The sequence below is a fragment of the Brachyhypopomus gauderio genome, unplaced genomic scaffold (assembly GCF_052324685.1).
Source record: "Brachyhypopomus gauderio isolate BG-103 unplaced genomic scaffold, BGAUD_0.2 sc119, whole genome shotgun sequence".
Lineage (NCBI taxonomy): Eukaryota > Metazoa > Chordata > Actinopteri > Gymnotiformes > Hypopomidae > Brachyhypopomus > Brachyhypopomus gauderio.
In genome coordinates this window covers 160,329-181,132 of record NW_027506940.1, presented here as the reverse complement: position 1 = coordinate 181,132, position 20,804 = coordinate 160,329, and the positions used below count along the sequence as shown (strand labels likewise).

Genomic DNA, 20,804 nt, shown 5'->3' with positions numbered 1-20,804 from the left:
CATGCTACTCGGTTGATTTGTAGACGTTTGTGTTATAAAGGTATCGAATGATGTCAACATTTGGTGTTTGGATGTGAATGTTTTGTTTTAAAGCAGAGTAGACCTACTGCTTAGCCATTGTTGACATGATGACTTCCATGCTCTGATTGTATGAGGAAACGCCCACGAGAGATGTGCCCATTCAGACAAGCAAGGTTTCTGTAGTGTAGTGGTCGTCACGTTCGCCTCACACGCGAAAGGTCCCTGGTTCGATACCAGGCAGAAACACGCTTCTTGATAGAATGACAAACACCACTGCTGTTTAGTGATTTGTTGCCAGTGTAAAGGCTATCGGGGAGCGCTTGCCTTTAGATCCTCAAAGTGAGCTGTCAGTCTCATGTGATCGATACAGGAATGTTCTAAATCGCCATGTACCTTGATAGCAGTACTAATGTAGCCAGTTCAATCAAAATGAAACTCAGTGGAAACGTACCTAGTGCTTTGTCATGTTGTCTCCCAACATAGAAAACTCATGCTACTCGGTTGATTTGTAGACGTTTGTGTTATAAAGGTATCGAATGATGTCAACATTTGGTGTTTGGATGTGAATGTTTTGTCTTAAAGCAGAGTAGACCTACTGCTTAGGCATTGTTGACATGATGACTTCCATGCTCTGATAGAATGAGGAAACGCCCACGAGAGATGTGCCCATTCAGACAAGCAAGGTTTCTGTAGTGTAGTGGTCATCACGTTCGCCTCACACGCGAAAGGTCCCTGGTTCGATACCAGGCAGAAACATGTTTCTTGATAGAATGACAAACACCACTGCTGTTTAGTGATTTGTTGCCAGTGTAAAGGCTATCGGGGAGCGCTTGCCTTTAGATCCTCAAAGTGAGCTGTCAGTCTCATGTGATCGATACAGGAATGTTCTAAATCGCCATGTACCTTGATAGCAGTACTAATGCAGCCAGTTCAATCAAAATGAAACTCAGTGGAAACGTACCTAGTGCTTTGTCATGTTGTCTCCCAACTTAGAAAACTCATGCTACTCGGTTGATTTGTAGACGTTTGTGTTATAAAGGTATCGAATGATGTCAACATTTGGTGTTTGGATGTGAATGTTTTGTCTTAAAGCAGAGTAGACCTACTGCTTAGGCATTGTTGACATGATGACTTCCATGCTCTGATAGAATGAGGAAACGCCCACGAGAGATGTGCCCATTCAGACAAGCAAGGTTTCTGTAGTGTAGTGGTCATCACGTTCGCCTCACATGCGAAAGGTCCCTGGTTCGATACCAGGCAGAAACATGTTTCTTGATAGAATGACAAACACCACTGCTGTTTAGTGATTTGTTGCCAGTGTAAAGGCTATCGGGGAGCGCTTGCCTTTAGATCCTCAAAGTGAGCTGTCAGTCTCATGTGATCGATATAGGAATGTTCTAAATCGCCATGTACCTTGATAGCAGTACTAATGCAGCCAGTTCAATCAAAATGAAACTCAGTGGAAACGTACCTAGTGCTTTGTCATGTTGTCTCCCAACTTAGAAAACTCATGCTACTCGGTTGATTTGTAGACGTTTGTGTTATAAAGGTATCGAATGATGTCAACATTTGGTGTTTGGATGTGAATGTTTTGTCTTAAAGCAGAGTAGACCTACTGCTTAGCCATTGTTGACATGATGACTTCCATGCTCTGATAGAATGAGGAAACGCCCACGAGAGATGTGCCCATTCAGACAAGCAAGGTTTCTGTAGTGTAGTGGTCATCACGTTCGCCTCACACGCGAAAGGTCCCTGGTTCGATACCAGGCAGAAACATGTTTCTTGATAGAATGACAAACACCACTGCTGTTTAGTGATTTGTTGCCAGTGTAAAGGCTATCGGGGAGCGCTTGCCTTTAGATCCTCAAAGTGAGCTGTCAGTCTCATGTGATCGATACAGGAATGTTATAAATCGCCATGTACCTTGATAGCAGTACTAATGCAGCCAGTTCAATCAAAATGAAACTCAGTGGAAACGTACCTAGTGCTTTGTCATGTTGTCTCCCAACTTAGAAAACTCATGCTACTCGGTTGATTTGTAGACGTTTGTGTTATAAAGGTATCGAATGATGTCAACATTTGGTGTTTGGATGTGAATGTTTTGTCTTAAAGCAGAGTAGACCTACTGCTTAGCCATTGTTGACATGATGACTTCCATGCTCTGATAGAATGAGGAAACGCCCACGAGAGATGTGCCCATTCAGACAAGCAAGGTTTCTGTAGTGTAGTGGTCATCACGTTCGCCTCACACGCGAAAGGTCCCTGGTTCGATACCAGGCAGAAACATGTTTCTTGATAGAATGACAAACACCACTGCTGTTTAGTGATTTGTTGCCAGTGTAAAGGCTATCGGGGAGCGCTTGCCTTTAGATCCTCAAAGTGAGCTGTCAGTCTCATGTGATCGATACAGGAATGTTCTAAATCGCCATGTACCTTGATAGCAGTACTAATGCAGCCAGTTCAATCAAAATGAAACTCAGTGGAAACGTACCTAGTGCTTTGTCATGTTGTCTCCCAACTTAGAAAACTCATGCTACTCGGTTGATTTGTAGACGTTTGTGTTATAAAGGTATCGAATGATGTCAACATTTGGTGTTTGGATGTGAATGTTTTGTCTTAAAGCAGAGTAGACCTACTGCTTAGCCATTGTTGACATGATGACTTCCATGCTCTGATAGAATGAGGAAACGCCCACGAGAGATGTGCCCATTCAGACAAGCAAGGTTTCTGTAGTGTAGTGGTCATCACGTTCGCCTCACACGCGAAAGGTCCCTGGTTCGATACCAGGCAGAAACATGTTTCTTGATAGAATGACAAACACCACTGCTGTTTAGTGATTTGTTGCCAGTGTAAAGGCTATCGGGGAGCGCTTGCCTTTAGATCCTCAAAGTGAGCTGTCAGTCTCATGTGATCGATACAGGAATGTTCTAAATCGCCATGTACCTTGATAGCAGTACTAATGCAGCCGGTTCAATCAAAATGAAACTCAGTGGAAACGTACCTAGTGCTTTGTCATGTTGTCTCCCAACATAGAAAACTCATGCTACTCGGTTGATTTGTAGACGTTTGTGTTATAAAGGTATCGAATGATGTCAACATTTGGTGTTTGGATGTGAATGTTTTGTCTTAAAGCAGAGTAGACCTACTGCTTAGGCATTGTTGACATGATGACTTCCATGCTCTGATAGAATGAGGAAACGCCCACGAGAGATGTGCCCATTCAGACAAGCAAGGTTTCTGTAGTGTAGTGGTCATCACGTTCGCCTCACACGCGAAAGGTCCCTGGTTCGATACCAGGCAGAAACATGTTTCTTGATAGAATGACAAACACCACTGCTGTTTAGTGATTTGTTGCCAGTGTAAAGGCTATCGGGGAGCGCTTGCCTTTAGATCCTCAAAGTGAGCTGTCAGTCTCATGTGATCGATATAGGAATGTTCTAAATCGCCATGTACCTTGATAGCAGTACTAATGCAGCCAGTTCAATCAAAATGAAACTCAGTGGAAACGTACCTAGTGCTTTGTCATGTTGTCTCCCAACTTAGAAAACTCATGCTACTCGGTTGATTTGTAGACATTTGTGTTATAAAGGTATCGAATGATGTCAACATTTGGTGTTTGGATGTGAATGTTTTGTCTTAAAGCAGAGTAGACCTACTGCTTAGCCATTGTTGACATGATGACTTCCATGCTCTGATAGAATGAGGAAACGCCCACGAGAGATGTGCCCATTCAGACAAGCAAGGTTTCTGTAGTGTAGTGGTCATCACGTTCGCCTCACACGCGAAAGGTCCCTGGTTCGATACCAGGCAGAAACATGTTTCTTGATAGAATGACAAACACCACTGCTGTTTAGTGATTTGTTGCCAGTGTAAAGGCTATCGGGGAGCGCTTGCCTTTAGATCCTCAAAGTGAGCTGTCAGTCTCATGTGATCGATACAGGAATGTTCTAAATCGCCATGTACCTTGATAGCAGTACTAATGCAGCCGGTTCAATCAAAATGAAACTCAGTGGAAACGTACCTAGTGCTTTGTCATGTTGTCTCCCAACATAGAAAACTCATGCTACTCGGTTGATTTGTAGACGTTTGTGTTATAAAGGTATCGAATGATGTCAACATTTGGTGTTTGGATGTGAATGTTTTGTCTTAAAGCAGAGTAGACCTACTGCTTAGGCATTGTTGACATGATGACTTCCATGCTCTGATAGAATGAGGAAACGCCCACGAGAGATGTGCCCATTCAGACAAGCAAGGTTTCTGTAGTGTAGTGGTCATCACGTTCGCCTCACACGCGAAAGGTCCCTGGTTCGATACCAGGCAAAAACATGTTTCTTGATAGAATGACAAACACCACTGCTGTTTAGTGATTTGTTGCCAGTGTAAAGGCTATCGGGGAGCGCTTGCCTTTAGATCCTCAAAGTGAGCTGTCAGTCTCATGTGATCGATATAGGAATGTTCTAAATCGCCATGTACCTTGATAGCAGTACTAATGCAGCCAGTTCAATCAAAATGAAACTCAGTGGAAACGTACCTAGTGCTTTGTCATGTTGTCTCCCAACGTAGAAAACTCATGCTACTCGGTTGATTTGTAGACGTTTGTGTTATAAAGGTATCGAATGATGTCAACATTTGGTGTTTGGATGTGAATGTTTTGTCTTAAAGCAGAGTAGACCTACTGCTTAGGCATTGTTGACATGATGACTTCCATGCTCTGATAGAATGAGGAAACGCCCACGAGAGATGTGCCCATTCAGACAAGCAAGGTTTCTGTAGTGTAGTGGTCATCACGTTCGCCTCACACGCGAAAGGTCCCTGGTTCGATACCAGGCAGAAACATGTTTCTTGATAGAATGACAAACACCACTGCTGTTTAGTGATTTGTTGCCAGTGTAAAGGCTATCGGGGAGCGCTTGCCTTTAGATCCTCAAAGTGAGCTGTCAGTCTCATGTGATCGATACAGGAATGTTCTAAATCGCCATGTACCTTGATAGCAGTACTAATGCAGCCAGTTCAATCAAAATGAAACTCAGTGGAAACGTACCTAGTGCTTTGTCATGTTGTCTCCCAACTTAGAAAACTCATGCTACTCGGTTGATTTGTAGACGTTTGTGTTATAAAGGTATCGAATGATGTCAACATTTGGTGTTTGGATGTGAATGTTTTGTCTTAAAGCAGAGTAGACCTACTGCTTAGCCATTGTTGACATGATGACTTCCATGCTCTGATAGAATGAGGAAACGCCCACGAGAGATGTGCCCATTCAGACAAGCAAGGTTTCTGTAGTGTAGTGGTCATCACGTTCGCCTCACACGCGAAAGGTCCCTGGTTCGATACCAGGCAGAAACATGTTTCTTGATAGAATGACAAACACCACTGCTGTTTAGTGATTTGTTGCCAGTGTAAAGGCTATCGGGGAGCGCTTGCCTTTAGATCCTCAAAGTGAGCTGTCAGTCTCATGTGATCGATACAGGAATGTTCTAAATCGCCATGTACCTTGATAGCAGTACTAATGCAGCCAGTTCAATCAAAATGAAACTCAGTGGAAACGTACCTAGTGCTTTGTCATGTTGTCTCCCAACTTAGAAAACTCATGCTACTCGGTTGATTTGTAGACGTTTGTGTTATAAAGGTATCGAATGATGTCAACATTTGGTGTTTGGATGTGAATGTTTTGTCTTAAAGCAGAGTAGACCTACTGCTTAGCCATTGTTGACATGATGACTTCCATGCTCTGATTGTATGAGGAAACGCCCACGAGAGATGTGCCCATTCAGACAAGCAAGGTTTCTGTAGTGTAGTGGTCATCACGTTCGCCTCACACGCGAAAGGTCCCTGGTTCGATACCAGGCAGAAACATGCTTCTTGATAGAATGACAAACACCACTGCTGTTTAGTGATTTGTTGCCAGTGTAAAGGCTATCGGGGAGCGCTTGCCTTTAGATCCTCAAAGTGAGCTGTCAGTCTCATGTGATCGATACAGGAATGTTCTAAATCGCCATGTACCTTGATAGCAGTACTAATGTAGCCAGTTCAATCAAAATGAAACTCAGTGGAAACGTACCTAGTGCTTTGTCATGTTGTCTCCCAACATAGAAAACTCATGCTACTCGGTTGATTTGTAGACGTTTGTGTTATAAAGGTATCGAATGATGTCAACATTTGGTGTTTGGATGTGAATGTTTTGTCTTAAAGCAGAGTAGACCTACTGCTTAGCCATTGTTGACATGATGACTTCCATGCTCTGATTGTATGAGGAAACGCCCACGAGAGATGTGCCCATTCAGACAAGCAAGGTTTCTGTAGTGTAGTGGTCATCACGTTCGCCTCACACGCGAAAGGTCCCTGGTTCGATACCAGGCAGAAACATGCTTCTTGATAGAATGACAAACACCACTGCTGTTTAGTGATTTGTTGCCAGTGTAAAGGCTATCGGGGAGCGCTTGCCTTTAGATCCTCAAAGTGAGCTGTCAGTCTCATGTGATCGATACAGGAATGTTCTAAATCGCCATGTACCTTGATAGCAGTACTAATGTAGCCAGTTCAATCAAAATGAAACTCAGTGGAAACGTACCTAGTGCTTTGTCATGTTGTCTCCCAACATAGAAAACTCATGCTACTCGGTTGATTTGTAGACGTTTGTGTTATAAAGGTATCGAATGATGTCAACATTTGGTGTTTGGATGTGAATGTTTTGTCTTAAAGCAGAGTAGACCTACTGCTTAGCCATTGTTGACATGATGACTTCCATGCTCTGATTGTATGAGGAAACGCCCACGAGAGATGTGCCCATTCAGACAAGCAAGGTTTCTGTAGTGTAGTGGTCATCACGTTCGCCTCACACGCGAAAGGTCCCTGGTTCGATACCAGGCAGAAACATGCTTCTTGATAGAATGACAAACACCACTGCTGTTTAGTGATTTGTTGCCAGTGTAAAGGCTATCGGGGAGCGCTTGCCTTTAGATCCTCAAAGTGAGCTGTCAGTCTCATGTGATCGATACAGGAATGTTCTAAATCGCCATGTACCTTGATAGCAGTACTAATGCAGCCGGTTCAATCAAAATGAAACTCAGTGGAAACTTACCTAGTGCTTTGTCATGTTGTCTCCCAACATAGAAAACTCATGCTACTCGGTTGATTTGTAGACATTTGTGTTATAAAGGTATCGAATGATGTCAACATTTGGTGTTTGGATGTGAATGTTTTGTCTTAAAGCAGAGTAGACCTACTGCTTAGGCATTGTTGACATGATGACTTCCATGCTCTGATAGAATGAGGAAACGCCCACGAGAGATGTGCCCATTCAGACAAGCAAGGTTTCTGTAGTGTAGTGGTCATCACGTTCGCCTCACACGCGAAAGGTCCCTGGTTCGATACCAGGCAGAAACATGTTTCTTGATAGAATGACAAACACCACTGCTGTTTAGTGATTTGTTGCCAGTGTAAAGGCTATCGGGGAGCGCTTGCCTTTAGATCCTCAAAGTGAGCTGTCAGTCTCATGTGATCGATACAGGAATGTTCTAAATCGCCATGTACCTTGATAGCAGTACTAATGCAGCCAGTTCAATCAAAATGAAACTCAGTGGAAACGTACCTAGTGCTTTGTCATGTTGTCTCCCAACGTAGAAAACTCATGCTACTCGGTTGATTTGTAGACGTTTGTGTTATAAAGGGATCGAATGATGTCAACATTTGGTGTTTGGATGTGAATGTTTTGTCTTAAAGCAGAGTAGACCTACTGCTTAGGCATTGTTGACATGATGACTTCCATGCTCTGATTGTATGAGGAAACGCCCACGAGAGATGTGCCCATTCAGACAAACAAGGTTTCTGTAGTGTAGTGGTCATCACGTTCGCCTTACACGCGAAAGGTCCCTGGTTCGATACCAGGCAGAAACATGCTTCTTGATAGAATGACATACACCACTGCTGTTTCGTGATTTGTTGCCAGTGTAAAGGCTATCGGGGAGCGCTTGCCTTTAGATCCTCAAAGTGAGCTGTCAGTCTCATGTGATCGATACAGGAATGTTATAAATCGCCATGTACCTTGATAGCAGTACTAATGTAGCCAGTTCAATCAAAATGAAACTCAGTGGAAACGTACCTAGTGCTTTGTCATGTTGTCTCCCAACATAGAAAACTCATGCTACTCGGTTGATTTGTAGACGTTTGTGTTATAAAGGTATCGAATGATGTCAACATTTGGTGTTTGGATGTGAATGTTTTGTCTTAAAGCAGAGTAGACCTACTGCTTAGCCATTGTTGACATGATGACTTCCATGCTCTGATTGTATGAGGAAACGCCCACGAGAGATGTGCCCATTCAGACAAGCAAGGTTTCTGTAGTGTAGTGGTCATCACGTTCGCCTCACACGCGAAAGGTCCCTGGTTCGATGCCAGGCAGAAACATGCTTCTTGATAGAATGACAAACACCACTGCTGTTTAGTGATTTGTTGCCAGTGTAAAGGCTATCGGGGAGCGCTTGCCTTTAGATCCTCAAAGTGAGCTGTCAGTCTCATGTGATCGATACAGGAATGTTCTAAATCGCCATGTACCTTGATAGCAGTACTAATGTAGCCAGTTCAATCAAAATGAAACTCAGTGGAAACGTACCTAGTGCTTTGTCATGTTGTCTCCCAACATAGAAAACTCATGGTACTCGGTTGATTTGTAGACGTTTGTGTTATAAAGGTATCGAATGATGTCAACATTTGGTGTTTGGATGTGAATGTTTTGTCTTAAAGCAGAGTAGACCTACTGCTTAGCCATTGTTGACATGATGACTTCCATGCTCTGATTGTATGAGGAAACGCCCACGAGAGATGTGCCCATTCAGACAAGCAAGGTTTCTGTAGTGTAGTGGTCATCACGTTCGCCTCACACGCGAAAGGTCCCTGGTTCGATACCAGGCAGAAACATGCTTCTTGATAGAATGACAAACACCACTGCTGTTTAGTGATTTGTTGCCAGTGTAAAGGCTATCGGGGAGCGCTTGCCTTTAGATCCTCAAAGTGAGCTGTCAGTCTCATGTGATCGATACAGGAATGTTCTAAATCGCCATGTACCTTGATAGCAGTACTAATGCAGCCGGTTCAATCAAAAAGAAACTCAGTGGAAACTTACCTAGTGCTTTGTCATGTTGTCTCCCAACATAGAAAACTCATGCTACTCGGTTGATTTGTAGACGTTTGTGTTATAAAGGTATCGAATGATGTCAACATTTGGTGTTTGGATGTGAATGTTTTGTCTTAAAGCAGAGTAGACCTACTGCTTAGCCATTGTTGACATGATGACTTCCATGCTCTGATTGTATGAGGAAACGCCCACGAGAGATGTGGCCATTGAGACAAGCAAGGTTTCTGTAGTGTAGTGGTCATCACGTTCGCCTCACGCGCGAAAGGTCCCTGGTTCGATACCAGGCAGAAACATGCTTCTTGATAGAATGACAAACACACCACTGCTGTTTAGTCGTTTGTTGCCAGTGTAAAGGCTATCGGGGAGCTCTTCCCTTTAGAACCTCAAAGTGAGCTGTCAGTCTCATGTGATCGATACAGGAATGTTTTAAATCGCCATGTACCTTGATAGCAGTACTAATGCAGCCGGTTCTATCAAAATGAAACTCAGTGGAAACTTACCTAGTGCTTTGTCATGTTGTCTCCCAACGTAGAAAACTCATGCTACTCGGTTGATTTGTAGACGTTTGTGTTATAAAGGGATCGAATGATGTCAACATTTGGTGTTTGGATGTGAATGTTTTGTCTTAAAGCAGAGTAGACCTACTGCTTAGCCATTGTTGACATGATGACTTCCATGCTCTGATTGTATGAGGAAACGCCCACGAGAGATGTGCCCATTGAGACAAGCAAGGTTTCTGTAGTGTAGTGGTCATCACGTTCGCCTCACACGCGAAAGGTCCCTGGATCGATACCAGGCAGAAACATGCTTCTTGATAGAATGACAAACACCACTGCTGTTTAGTGATTTGTTGCCAGTGTAAAGGCTTTCGGGGAGCGCTTGCCTTTAGATCCTCAAAGTGAGCTGTCAGTCTCATGTGATCGATACAGGAATGTTCTAAATCGCCATGTACCTTCATAGCAGTACTAATGCAGCCGGTTCAATCAAAATGAAACTCAGTGGAAACTTACCTAGTGCTTTGTCATGTTGTCTCCCAACATAGAAAACTCATGCTACTCGGTTGATTTGTAGACGTTTGTGTTATAAAGGTATCGAATGATGTCAACATTTGGTGTTTGGATGTGAATGTTTTGTCTTAAAGCAGAGTAGACCTACTGCTTAGCCATTGTTGACATGATGACTTCCATGCTCTGATTGTATGAGGAAACGCCCACGAGAGATGTGCCCATTGAGACAAGCAAGGTTTCTGTAGTGTAGTGGTCATCACGTTCGCCTCACACGCGAAAGGTCCCTGGTTCGATACCAGGCAGAAACATGCTTCTTGATAGAATGACAAACACCACTGCTGTTTAGTGATTTGTTGCCAGTGTAAAGGCTATCGGGGAGCTCTTCCCTTTAGAACCTCAAAGTGAGCTGTCAGTCTCATGTGATCGATACAGGAATGTTTTAAATCGCCATGTACCTTGATAGCAGTACTAATGCAGCCGGTTCTATCAAAATGAAACTCAGTGGAAACTTACCTAGTGCTTTGTCATGTTGTCTCCCAACGTAGAAAACTCATGCTACTCGGTTGATTTGTAGACGTTTGTGTTATAAAGGGATCGAATGATGTCAACATTTGGTGTTTGGATGTGAATGTTTTGTCTTAAAGCAGAGTAGACCTACTGCTTAGCCATTGTTGACATGATGACTTCCATGCTCTGATTGTATGAGGAAACGCCCACGAGAGATGTGCCCATTCAGACAAACAAGGTTTCTGTAGTGTAGTGGTTATCACGTTCGCTTCACACGCGAAAGGTCCCTGGTTCGATACCAGGCAGAAACATGCTTCTTGATAGAATGACAAACACCACTGCTGTTTAGTGATTTGTTGCCAGTGTAAAGGCTATCGGGGAGCGCTTGCCTTTAGATCCTCAAAGTGAGCTGTCAGTCTCATGTGATCGATACAGGAATGTTCTAAATCGCCATGTACCTTGATAGCAGTACTAATGTAGCCAGTTCAATCAAAATGAAACTCAGTGGAAACGTACCTAGTGCTTTGTCATGTTGTCTCCCAACATAGAAAACTCATGCTACTCGGTTGATTTGTAGACGTTTGTGTTATAAAGGTATCGAATGATGTCAACATTTGGTGTTTGGATGTGAATGTTTTGTCTTAAAGCAGAGTAGACCTACTGCTTAGCCATTGTTGACATGATGACTTCCATGCTCTGATTGTATGAGGAAACGCCCACGAGAGATGTGCCCATTGAGACAAGCAAGGTTTCTGTAGTGTAGTGGTCATCACGTTCGCCTCACACGCGAAAGGTCCCTGGTTCGATACCAGGCAGAAACATGCTTCTTGATAGAATGACAAACACCACTGCTGTTTAGTGATTTGTTGCCAGTGTAAAGGCTATCGGGGAGCGCTTGCCTTTAGATCCTCAAAGTGAGCTGTCAGTCTCATGTGATCGATACAGGAATGTTCTAAATCGCCATGTACCTTGATAGCAGTACTAATGCAGCCGGTTCAATCAAAATGAAACTCAGTGGAAACTTACCTAGTGCTTTGTCATGTTGTCTCCCAACATAGAAAACTCATGCTACTCGGTTGATTTGTAGACGTTTGTGTTATAAAGGTATCGAATGATGTCAACATTTGGTGTTTGGATGTGAATGTTTTGTCTTAAAGCAGAGTAGACCTACTGCTTAGCCATTGTTGACATGATGACTTCCATGCTCTGATTGTATGAGGAAACGCCCACGAGAGATGTGCCCATTGAGACAAGCAAGGTTTCTGTAGTGTAGTGGTCATCACGTTCGCCTCACACGCGAAAGGTCCCTGGTTCGATACCAGGCAGAAACATGCTTCTTGATAGAATGACAAACACCACTGCTGTTTAGTGATTTGTTGCCAGTGTAAAGGCTATCGGGGAGCTCTTCCCTTTAGAACCTCAAAGTGAGCTGTCAGTCTCATGTGATCGATACAGGAATGTTCTAAATCGCCATGTACCTTGATAGCAGTACTAATGCAGCCGGTTCAATCAAAATGAAACTCAGTGGAAACTTACCTAGTGCTTTGTCATGTTGTCTCCCAACATAGAAAACTCATGCTACTCGGTTGATTTGTAGACGTTTGTGTTATAAAGGTATCGAATGATGTCAACATTTGGTGTTTGGATGTGAATGTTTTGTCTTAAAGCAGAGTAGACCTACTGCTTAGCCATTGTTGACATGATGACTTCCATGCTCTGATTGTATGAGGAAACGCCCACGAGAGATGTGGCCATTCAGACAAGCAAGGTTTCTGTAGTGTAGTGGTCATCACGTTCGCCTCACACGCGAAAGGTCCCTGGTTCGATACCAGGCAGAAACATGCTTCTTGATAGAATGACAAACACCACTGCTGTTTAGTGATTTGTTGCCAGTGTAAAGGCTATCGGGGAGCGCTTGCCTTTAGATCCTCAAAGTGAGCTGTCAGTCTCATGTGATCGATACAGGAATGTTCTAAATCGCCATGTACCTTGATAGCAGTACTAATGTAGCCAGTTCAATCAAAATGAAACTCAGTGGAAACGTACCTAGTGCTTTGTCATGTTGTCTCCCAACATAGAAAACTCATGGTACTCGGTTGATTTGTAGACGTTTGTGTTATAAAGGTATCGAATGATGTCAACATTTGGTGTTTGGATGTGAATGTTTTGTCTTAAAGCAGAGTAGACCTACTGCTTAGGCATTGTTGACATGATGACTTCCATGCTCTGATTGTATGAGGAAACGCCCACGAGAGATGTGCCCACTCAGACAAACAAGGTTTCTGTAGTGTAGTGGTCATCACGTTCGCCTTACACGCGAAAGGTCCCTGGTTCGATACCAGGCAGAAACATGCTTCTTGATAGAATGACAAACACCACTGCTGTTTAGTGTTTTGTTGCCAGTGTAAAGGCTATCGGGGAGCGCTTGCCTTTAGATCCTCAAAGTGAGCTGTCAGTCTCATGTGATCGATACAGGAATGTTCTAAATCGCCATGTACCTTGATAGCAGTACTAATGCAGCCGGTTCAATCAAAATGAAACTCAGTGGAAACTTACCTAGTGCTTTGTCATGTTGTCTCCCAACATAGAAAATTCATGCTACTCGGTTGATTTGTAGACGTTTGTGTTATAAAGGTATCGAATGATGTCAACATTTGGTGTTTGGATGTGAATGTTTTGTCTTAAAGCAGAGTAGACCTACTGCTTAGCCATTGTTGACATGATGACTTCCATGCTCTGATAGAATGAGGAAACGCCCACGAGAGATGTGCCCATTGAGACAAGCAAGGTTTCTGTAGTGTAGTGGTCATCACGTTCGCCTCACACGCGAAAGGTCCCTGGTTCGATACCAGGCAGAAACATGCTTCTTGATAGAATGACAAACACCACTGCTGTTTAGTGATTTGTTGCCAGTGTAAAGGCTATCGGGGAGCGCTTGCCTTTAGATCCTCAAAGTGAGCTGTCAGTCTCATGTGATCGATACAGGAATGTTCTAAATCGCCATGTACCTTGATAGCAGTACTAATGCAGCCGGTTCAATCAAAATGAAACTCAGTGGAAACTTACCTAGTGCTTTGTCATGTTGTCTCCCAACATAGAAAACTCATGCTACTCGGTTGATTTGTAGACGTTTGTGTTATAAAGGTATCGAATGATGTCAACATTTGGTGTTTGGATGTGAATGTTTTGTCTTAAAGCAGAGTAGACCTACTGCTTAGCCATTGTTGACATGATGACTTCCATGCTCTGATTGTATGAGGAAACGCCCACGAGAGATGTGCCCATTGAGACAAGCAAGGTTTCTGTAGTGTAGTGGTCGTCACGTTCGCCTCACACGCGAAAGGTCCCTGGTTCGATACCAGGCAGAAACATGCTTCTTGATAGAATGACAAACACACCACTGCTGTTTAGTCGTTTGTTGCCAGTGTAAAGGCTATCGGGGAGCTCTTCCCTTTAGAACCTCAAAGTGAGCTGTCAGTCTCATGTGATCGATACAGGAATGTTTTAAATCGCCATGTACCTTGATAGCAGTACTAATGCAGCCGGTTCTATCAAAATGAAACTCAGTGGAAACTTACCTAGTGCTTTGTCATGTTGTCTCCCAACGTAGAAAACTCATGCTACTCGGTTGATTTGTAGACGTTTGTGTTATAAAGGGATCGAATGATGTCAACATTTGGTGTTTGGATGTGAATGTTTTGTCTTAAAGCAGAGTAGACCTACTGCTTAGGCATTGTTGACATGATGACTTCCATGCTCTGATTGTATGAGGAAACGCCCACGAGAGATGTGCCCATTCAGACAAACAAGGTTTCTGTAGTGTAGTGGTCATCACGTTCGCCTTACACGCGAAAGGTCCCTGGTTCGATACCAGGCAGAAACATGCTTCTTGATAGAATGACAAACACCACTGCTGTTTAGTGATTTGTTGCCAGTGTAAAGGCTATCGGGGAGCGCTTGCCTTTAGATCCTCAAAGTGAGCTGTCAGTCTCATGTGATCGATACAGGAATGTTCTAAATCGCCATGTACCTTGATAGCAGTACTAATGCAGCCGGTTCAATCAAAATGAAACTCAGTGGAAACTTACCTAGTGCTTTGTCATGTTGTCTCCCAACATAGAAAATTCATGCTACTCGGTTGATTTGTAGACGTTTGTGTTATAAAGGTATCGAATGATGTCAACATTTGGTGTTTGGATGTGAATGTTTTGTCTTAAAGCAGAGTAGACCTACTGCTTAGCCATTGTTGACATGATGACTTCCATGCTCTGATAGAATGAGGAAACGCCCACGAGAGATGTGCCCATTGAGACAAGCAAGGTTTCTGTAGTGTAGTGGTCATCACGTTCGCCTTACACGTGAAAGGTCCCTGGTTCGATACCAGGCAGAAACATGCTTCTTGATAGAATGACAAACACCACTGCTGTTTAGTGATTTGTTGCCAGTGTAAAGGCTATCGGGGAGCGCTTGCCTTTAGATCCTCAAAGTGAGCTGTCAGTCTCATGTGATCGATACAGGAATGTTCTAAATCGCCATGTACCTTGATAGCAGTACTAATGCAGCCGGTTCAATCAAAATGAAACTCAGTGGAAACTTACCTAGTGCAATCAATCAATCAATCAAATTTTATTTATATAGCGCTTTTTACAACAGTTGTTGTCACAAAGCAGCTTTACAAGTGCCGAGTCCTAGCCCCCAGTGAGCAAGCCAAAGGCGACAGTGGCAAGGAAAAACTCCCTAGTTTTTTGCATGAGGAAGAAACCTTGAGAGGAACCAAGACTCAGGGGGGGAACCCATCCTCCTCTGGCCGACACCGGTCACCATGACAACAACAATAATATAGACAGAATGTAGACAGAATGTAAAAGATGCAATAATGTCCATTTAGACCGAAAAATAGTGCTTTGTCATGTTGTCTCCCAACATAGAAAATTCATGCTACTCGGTTGATTTGTAGACGTTTGTGTTATAAAGGTATCGAATGATGTCAACATTTGGTGTTTGGATGGGAATGTTTTGTCTTAAAGCAGAGTAGACCTACTGCTTAGCCATTGTTGACATGATGACTTCCATGCTCTGATAGAATGAGGAAACGCCCACGAGAGATGTGCCCATTGAGACAAGCAAGGTTTCTGTAGTGTAGTGGTCATCACGTTCGCCTCACACGCGAAAGGTCCCTGGTTCGATACCAGGCAGAAACATGCTTCTTGATAGAATGACATACACCACTGCTGTTTCGTGATTTGTTGCCAGTGTAAAGGCTATCGGGGAGCGCTTGCCTTTAGATCCTCAAAGTGAGCTGTCAGTCTCATGTGATCGATACAGGAATGTTATAAATCGCCATGTACCTTGATAGCAGTACTAATGTAGCCAGTTCAATCAAAATGAAACTCAGTGGAAACGTACCTAGTGCTTTGTCATGTTGTCTCCCAACATAGAAAACTCATGCTACTCGGTTGATTTGTAGACGTTTGTGTTATAAAGGTATCGAATGATGTCAACATTTGGTGTTTGGATGTGAATGTTTTGTCTTAAAGCAGAGTAGACCTACTGCTTAGCCATTGTTGACATGATGACTTCCATGCTCTGATTGTATGAGGAAACGCCCACGAGAGATGTGCCCATTCAGACAAGCAAGGTTTCTGTAGTGTAGTGGTCATCACGTTCGCCTCACACGCGAAAGGTCCCTGGTTCGATACCAGGCAGAAACATGCTTCTTGATAGAATGACAAACACCACTGCTGTTTAGTGATTTGTTGCCAGTGTAAAGGCTATCGGGGAGCGCTTGCCTTTAGATCCTCAAAGTGAGCTGTCAGTCTCATGTGATCGATACAGGAATGTTCTAAATCGCCATGTACCTTGATAGCAGTACTAATGTAGCCAGTTCAATCAAAATGAAACTCAGTGGAAACGTACCTAGTGCTTTGTCATGTTGTCTCCCAACATAGAAAACTCATGCTACTCGGTTGATTTGTAGACGTTTGTGTTAAAAAGGTATCGAATGATGTCAACATTTGGTGTTTGGATGTGAATGTTTTGTCTTAAAGCAGAGTAGACCTACTGCTTAGCCATTGTTGACATGATGACTTCCATGCTCTGATTGTATGAGGAAACGCCCACGAGAGATGTGCCCATTCAGACAAGCAAGGTTTCTGTAGTGTAGTGGTCGTCACGTTTGCCTCACACGCGAAAGGTCCCTGGTTCGATACCAGGCAGAAACATGCTTCTTGATAGAATGACAAACACACCACTGCTGTTTAGTCGTTTGTTGCCAGTGTAAAGGCTATCGGGGAGCTCTTCCCTTTAGAACCTCAAAGTGAGCTGTCAGTCTCATGTGATCGATACAGGAATGTTTTAAATCGCCATGTATCTTGATAGCAGTACTAATGCAGCCGGTTCTATCAAAATGAAACTCAGTGGAAACTTACCTAGTGCTTTGTCATGTTGTCTCCCAACGTAGAAAACTCATGCTACTCGGTTGATTTGTAGACGTTTGTGTTATAAAGGGATCGAATGATGTCAACATTTGGTGTTTGGATGTGAATGTTTTGTCTTAAAGCAGAGTAGACCTACTGCTTAGGCATTGTTGACATGATGACTTCCATGCTCTGATTGTATGAGGAAACGCCCACGAGAGATGTGCCCACTCAGACAAACAAGGTTTCTGTAGTGTAGTGGTCATCACGTTCGCCTCACACGCGAAAGGTCCCTGGTTCGATACCAGGCAGAAACATGCTTCTTGATAGAATGACAAACACCACTGCTGTTTAGTGATTTGTTGCCAGTGTAAAGGCTATCGGGGAGCGCTTGCATTTAGATCCTCAAAGTGAGCTGTCAGTCTCATGTGATCGATACAGGAATGTTCTAAATCGCCATGTACCTTCATAGCAGTACTAATGCAGCCGGTTCAATCAAAATGAAACTCAGTGGAAACTTACCTAGTGCTTTGTCATGTTGTCTCCCAACATAGAAAACTCATGCTACTCGGTTGATTTGTAGACGTTTGTGTTATAAAGGTATCGAATGATGTCAACATTTGGTGTTTGGATGTGAATGTTTTGTCTTAAAGCAGAGTAGACCTACTGCTTAGCCATTGTTGACATGATGACTTCCATGCTCTGATTGTATGAGGAAACGCCCACGAGAGATGTGCCCATTGAGACAAGCAAGGTTTCTGTAGTGTAGTGGTCATCACGTTCGCCTCACACGCGAAAGGTCCCTGGTTCGATACCAGGCAGAAACATGCTTCTTGATAGAATGACAAACACACCACTGCTGTTTAGTCGTTTGTTGCCAGTGTAAAGGCTATCGGGGAGCTCTTCCCTTTAGAACCTCAAAGTGAGCTGTCAGTCTCATGTGATCGATACAGGAATGTTTTAAATCGCCATGTATCTTGATAGCAGTACTAATGCAGCCGGTTCTATCAAAATGAAACTCAGTGGAAACTTACCTAGTGCTTTGTCATGTTGTCTCCCAACGTAGAAAACTCATGCTACTCGGTTGATTTGTAGACGTTTGTGTTATAAAGGGATCGAATGATGTCAACATTTGGTGTTTGGATGTGAATGTTTTGTCTTAAAGCAGAGTAGACCTACTGCTTAGGCATTGTTGACATGATGACTTCCATGCTCTGATTGTATGAGGAAACGCCCACGAGAGATGTGCCCACTCAGACAAACAAGGTTTCTGTAGTGTAGTGGTCATCACGTTCGCCTTACACGCGAAAGGTCCCTGGTTCGATACCAGGCAGAAACATGCTTCTTGATAGAATGACAAACACCACTGCTGTTTAGTGATTTGTTGCCAGTGTAAAGGCTATCGGGGAGCGCTTGCCTTTAGATCCTCAAAGTGAGCTGTCAGTCTCATGTGATCGATACAGGAATGTTCTAAATCGCCATGTACCTTCATAGCAGTACTAATGCAGCCGGTTCAATCAAAATGAAACTCAGTGGAAACTTACCTAGTGCTTTGTCATGTTGTCTCCCAACATAGAAAACTCATGCTACTCGGTTGATTTGTAGACGTTTGTGTTATAAAGGTATCGAATGATGTCAACATTTGGTGTTTGGATGTGAATGTTTTGTCTTAAAGCAGAGTAGACCTACTGCTTAGCCATTGTTGACATGATGACTTCCATGCTCTGATTGTATGAGGAAACGCCCACGAGAGATGTGCCCATTCAGACAAGCAAGGTTTCTGTAGTGTAGTGGTCATCACGTTCGCCTCACACGCGAAAGGTCCCTGGTTCGATGCCAGGCAGAAACATGCTTCTTGATAGAATGACAAACACCACTGCTGTTTAGTGATTTGTTGCCAGTGTAAAGGCTATCGGGGAGCGCTTGCCTTTAGATCCTCAAAGTGAGCTGTCAGTCTCATGTGATCGATACAGGAATGTTCTAAATCGCCATGTACCTTGATAGCAGTACTAATGCAGCCGGTTCAATCAAAATGAAACTCAGTGGAAACTTACCTAGTGCTTTGTCATGTTGTCTCCCAACATAGAAAACTCATGCTACTCGGTTGATTTGTAGACGTTTGTGTTATAAAGGTATCGAATGATGTCAACATTTGGTGTTTGGATGTGAATGTTTTGTCTTAAAGCAGAGTAGACCTACTGCTTAGCCATTGTTGACATGATGACTTCCATGCTCTGATTGTATGAGGAAACGCCCACGAGAGATGTGCCCATTGAGACAAGCAAGGTTTCTGTAGTGTAGTGGTCATCACGTTCGCCTCACACGCGAAAGGTCCCTGGTTCGATACCAGGCAGAAACATGCTTCTTGATAGAATGACAAACACACCACTGCTGTTTAGTCGTTTGTTGCCAGTGTAAAGGCTATCGGGGAGCGCTTGCCTTTAGATCCTCAAAGTGAGCTGTCAGTCTCATGTGATCGATACAGGAATGTTCTAAATCGCCATGTACCTTGATAGCAGTACTAATGTAGCCAGTTCAATCAAAATGAAACTCAGTGGAAACGTACCTAGTGCTTTGTCATGTTGTCTCCCAACATAGAAAACTCATGGTACTCGGTTGATTTGTAGACGTTTGTGTTATAAAGGTATCGAATGATGTCAACATTTGGTGTTTGGATGTGAATGTTTTGTCTTAAAGCAGAGTAGACCTACTGCTTAGCCATTGTTGACATGATGACTTCCATGCTCTGATTGTATGAGGAAACGCCCACGAGAGATGTGCCCATTCAGACAAGCAAGGTTTCTGTAGTGTAGTGGTCATCACGTTCGCCTCACACGCGAAAGGTCCCTGGTTCGATACCAGGCAGAAACATGCTTCTTGATAGAATGACAAACACCACTGCTGTTTAGTGATTTGTTGCCAGTGTAAAGGCTATCGGGGAGCTCTTCCCTTTAGAACCTCAAAGTGAGCTGTCAGTCTCATGTGATCGATACAGGAATGTTCTAAATCGCCATGTACCTTGATAGCAGTACTAATGCAGCCGGTTCAATCAAAATGAAACTCAGTGGAAACTTACCTAGTGCTTTGTCATGTTGTCTCCCAACATAGAAAACTCATGCTACTCGGTTGATTTGTAGACGTTTGTGTTATAAAGGTATCGAATGATGTCAACATTTGGTGTTTGGATGTGAATGTTTTGTCTTAAAGCAGAGTAGACCTACTGCTTAGCCATTGTTGACATGATGACTTCCATGCTCTGATTGTATGAGGAAACGCCCACGAGAGATGTGGCCATTCAGACAAGCAAGGTTTCTGTAGTGTAGTGGTCATCACGTTCGCCTCACACGCGAAAGGTCCCTGGTTCGATACCAGGCAGAAACATGCTTCTTGATAGAATGACAAACACCACTGCTGTTTAGTGATTTGTTGCCAGTGTAAAGGCTATCGGGGAGCGCTTGCCTTTAGATCCTCAAAGTGAGCTGTCAGTCTCATGTGATCGATACAGGAATGTTCTAAATCGCCATGTACCTTGATAGCAGTACTAATGTAGCCAGTTCAATCAAAATGAAACTCAGTGGAAACGTACCTAGTGCTTTGTCATGTTGTCTCCCAACATAGAAAACTCATGGTACTCGGTTGATTTGTAGACGTTTGTGTTATAAAGGTATCGAATGATGTCAACATTTGGTGTTTGGATGTGAATGTTTTGTCTTAAAGCAG

The 20,804-nt window shown here is 43.3% G+C and overlaps 36 non-coding genes across 36 annotated transcripts; all 36 read left to right on the top strand.

The window, feature by feature from the left end:
* Positions 1 to 704: 704 nt before the first annotated feature.
* On the top strand, positions 705 to 777 carry trnav-cac (transfer RNA valine (anticodon CAC)). Its single transcript has one exon. It is a non-coding gene; the product is annotated as a tRNA-Val (tRNA).
* A 437-nt stretch (positions 778 to 1,214) lies between these two features.
* On the top strand, positions 1,215 to 1,287 carry trnav-cac (transfer RNA valine (anticodon CAC)). The gene has a single exon. It is a non-coding gene; the product is annotated as a tRNA-Val (tRNA).
* A 437-nt stretch (positions 1,288 to 1,724) lies between these two features.
* trnav-cac (transfer RNA valine (anticodon CAC)) lies at positions 1,725 to 1,797 on the top strand. The gene has a single exon. It is a non-coding gene; the product is annotated as a tRNA-Val (tRNA).
* Positions 1,798 to 2,234: 437 nt separating this feature from the next.
* trnav-cac (transfer RNA valine (anticodon CAC)) lies at positions 2,235 to 2,307 on the top strand. Its single transcript has one exon. It is a non-coding gene; the product is annotated as a tRNA-Val (tRNA).
* Positions 2,308 to 2,744: 437 nt separating this feature from the next.
* trnav-cac (transfer RNA valine (anticodon CAC)) lies at positions 2,745 to 2,817 on the top strand. The gene has a single exon. It is a non-coding gene; the product is annotated as a tRNA-Val (tRNA).
* A 437-nt stretch (positions 2,818 to 3,254) lies between these two features.
* On the top strand, positions 3,255 to 3,327 carry trnav-cac (transfer RNA valine (anticodon CAC)). Its single transcript has one exon. It is a non-coding gene; the product is annotated as a tRNA-Val (tRNA).
* Positions 3,328 to 3,764: 437 nt separating this feature from the next.
* On the top strand, positions 3,765 to 3,837 carry trnav-cac (transfer RNA valine (anticodon CAC)). The gene has a single exon. It is a non-coding gene; the product is annotated as a tRNA-Val (tRNA).
* A 947-nt stretch (positions 3,838 to 4,784) lies between these two features.
* On the top strand, positions 4,785 to 4,857 carry trnav-cac (transfer RNA valine (anticodon CAC)). Its single transcript has one exon. It is a non-coding gene; the product is annotated as a tRNA-Val (tRNA).
* Positions 4,858 to 5,294: 437 nt separating this feature from the next.
* trnav-cac (transfer RNA valine (anticodon CAC)) lies at positions 5,295 to 5,367 on the top strand. Its single transcript has one exon. It is a non-coding gene; the product is annotated as a tRNA-Val (tRNA).
* A 437-nt stretch (positions 5,368 to 5,804) lies between these two features.
* trnav-cac (transfer RNA valine (anticodon CAC)) lies at positions 5,805 to 5,877 on the top strand. Its single transcript has one exon. It is a non-coding gene; the product is annotated as a tRNA-Val (tRNA).
* A 437-nt stretch (positions 5,878 to 6,314) lies between these two features.
* Positions 6,315 to 6,387, top strand: trnav-cac (transfer RNA valine (anticodon CAC)). The gene has a single exon. It is a non-coding gene; the product is annotated as a tRNA-Val (tRNA).
* A 437-nt stretch (positions 6,388 to 6,824) lies between these two features.
* trnav-cac (transfer RNA valine (anticodon CAC)) lies at positions 6,825 to 6,897 on the top strand. Its single transcript has one exon. It is a non-coding gene; the product is annotated as a tRNA-Val (tRNA).
* A 437-nt stretch (positions 6,898 to 7,334) lies between these two features.
* On the top strand, positions 7,335 to 7,407 carry trnav-cac (transfer RNA valine (anticodon CAC)). The gene has a single exon. It is a non-coding gene; the product is annotated as a tRNA-Val (tRNA).
* Positions 7,408 to 7,844: 437 nt separating this feature from the next.
* Positions 7,845 to 7,917, top strand: trnav-uac (transfer RNA valine (anticodon UAC)). Its single transcript has one exon. It is a non-coding gene; the product is annotated as a tRNA-Val (tRNA).
* A 437-nt stretch (positions 7,918 to 8,354) lies between these two features.
* trnav-cac (transfer RNA valine (anticodon CAC)) lies at positions 8,355 to 8,427 on the top strand. The gene has a single exon. It is a non-coding gene; the product is annotated as a tRNA-Val (tRNA).
* A 437-nt stretch (positions 8,428 to 8,864) lies between these two features.
* Positions 8,865 to 8,937, top strand: trnav-cac (transfer RNA valine (anticodon CAC)). The gene has a single exon. It is a non-coding gene; the product is annotated as a tRNA-Val (tRNA).
* Positions 8,938 to 9,374: 437 nt separating this feature from the next.
* Positions 9,375 to 9,447, top strand: trnav-cac (transfer RNA valine (anticodon CAC)). The gene has a single exon. It is a non-coding gene; the product is annotated as a tRNA-Val (tRNA).
* Positions 9,448 to 9,886: 439 nt separating this feature from the next.
* Positions 9,887 to 9,959, top strand: trnav-cac (transfer RNA valine (anticodon CAC)). The gene has a single exon. It is a non-coding gene; the product is annotated as a tRNA-Val (tRNA).
* A 437-nt stretch (positions 9,960 to 10,396) lies between these two features.
* trnav-cac (transfer RNA valine (anticodon CAC)) lies at positions 10,397 to 10,469 on the top strand. The gene has a single exon. It is a non-coding gene; the product is annotated as a tRNA-Val (tRNA).
* Positions 10,470 to 10,906: 437 nt separating this feature from the next.
* On the top strand, positions 10,907 to 10,979 carry trnav-cac (transfer RNA valine (anticodon CAC)). Its single transcript has one exon. It is a non-coding gene; the product is annotated as a tRNA-Val (tRNA).
* Positions 10,980 to 11,416: 437 nt separating this feature from the next.
* Positions 11,417 to 11,489, top strand: trnav-cac (transfer RNA valine (anticodon CAC)). The gene has a single exon. It is a non-coding gene; the product is annotated as a tRNA-Val (tRNA).
* Positions 11,490 to 11,926: 437 nt separating this feature from the next.
* trnav-cac (transfer RNA valine (anticodon CAC)) lies at positions 11,927 to 11,999 on the top strand. The gene has a single exon. It is a non-coding gene; the product is annotated as a tRNA-Val (tRNA).
* A 437-nt stretch (positions 12,000 to 12,436) lies between these two features.
* Positions 12,437 to 12,509, top strand: trnav-cac (transfer RNA valine (anticodon CAC)). Its single transcript has one exon. It is a non-coding gene; the product is annotated as a tRNA-Val (tRNA).
* A 437-nt stretch (positions 12,510 to 12,946) lies between these two features.
* On the top strand, positions 12,947 to 13,019 carry trnav-uac (transfer RNA valine (anticodon UAC)). The gene has a single exon. It is a non-coding gene; the product is annotated as a tRNA-Val (tRNA).
* Positions 13,020 to 13,456: 437 nt separating this feature from the next.
* Positions 13,457 to 13,529, top strand: trnav-cac (transfer RNA valine (anticodon CAC)). The gene has a single exon. It is a non-coding gene; the product is annotated as a tRNA-Val (tRNA).
* A 949-nt stretch (positions 13,530 to 14,478) lies between these two features.
* Positions 14,479 to 14,551, top strand: trnav-uac (transfer RNA valine (anticodon UAC)). The gene has a single exon. It is a non-coding gene; the product is annotated as a tRNA-Val (tRNA).
* A 437-nt stretch (positions 14,552 to 14,988) lies between these two features.
* Positions 14,989 to 15,061, top strand: trnav-uac (transfer RNA valine (anticodon UAC)). The gene has a single exon. It is a non-coding gene; the product is annotated as a tRNA-Val (tRNA).
* Positions 15,062 to 15,796: 735 nt separating this feature from the next.
* trnav-cac (transfer RNA valine (anticodon CAC)) lies at positions 15,797 to 15,869 on the top strand. The gene has a single exon. It is a non-coding gene; the product is annotated as a tRNA-Val (tRNA).
* A 437-nt stretch (positions 15,870 to 16,306) lies between these two features.
* On the top strand, positions 16,307 to 16,379 carry trnav-cac (transfer RNA valine (anticodon CAC)). The gene has a single exon. It is a non-coding gene; the product is annotated as a tRNA-Val (tRNA).
* Positions 16,380 to 17,328: 949 nt separating this feature from the next.
* Positions 17,329 to 17,401, top strand: trnav-cac (transfer RNA valine (anticodon CAC)). The gene has a single exon. It is a non-coding gene; the product is annotated as a tRNA-Val (tRNA).
* A 437-nt stretch (positions 17,402 to 17,838) lies between these two features.
* Positions 17,839 to 17,911, top strand: trnav-cac (transfer RNA valine (anticodon CAC)). Its single transcript has one exon. It is a non-coding gene; the product is annotated as a tRNA-Val (tRNA).
* Positions 17,912 to 18,350: 439 nt separating this feature from the next.
* On the top strand, positions 18,351 to 18,423 carry trnav-uac (transfer RNA valine (anticodon UAC)). The gene has a single exon. It is a non-coding gene; the product is annotated as a tRNA-Val (tRNA).
* Positions 18,424 to 18,860: 437 nt separating this feature from the next.
* On the top strand, positions 18,861 to 18,933 carry trnav-cac (transfer RNA valine (anticodon CAC)). The gene has a single exon. It is a non-coding gene; the product is annotated as a tRNA-Val (tRNA).
* A 437-nt stretch (positions 18,934 to 19,370) lies between these two features.
* trnav-cac (transfer RNA valine (anticodon CAC)) lies at positions 19,371 to 19,443 on the top strand. Its single transcript has one exon. It is a non-coding gene; the product is annotated as a tRNA-Val (tRNA).
* A 439-nt stretch (positions 19,444 to 19,882) lies between these two features.
* On the top strand, positions 19,883 to 19,955 carry trnav-cac (transfer RNA valine (anticodon CAC)). The gene has a single exon. It is a non-coding gene; the product is annotated as a tRNA-Val (tRNA).
* A 437-nt stretch (positions 19,956 to 20,392) lies between these two features.
* Positions 20,393 to 20,465, top strand: trnav-cac (transfer RNA valine (anticodon CAC)). The gene has a single exon. It is a non-coding gene; the product is annotated as a tRNA-Val (tRNA).
* Positions 20,466 to 20,804: the final 339 nt, after the last annotated feature.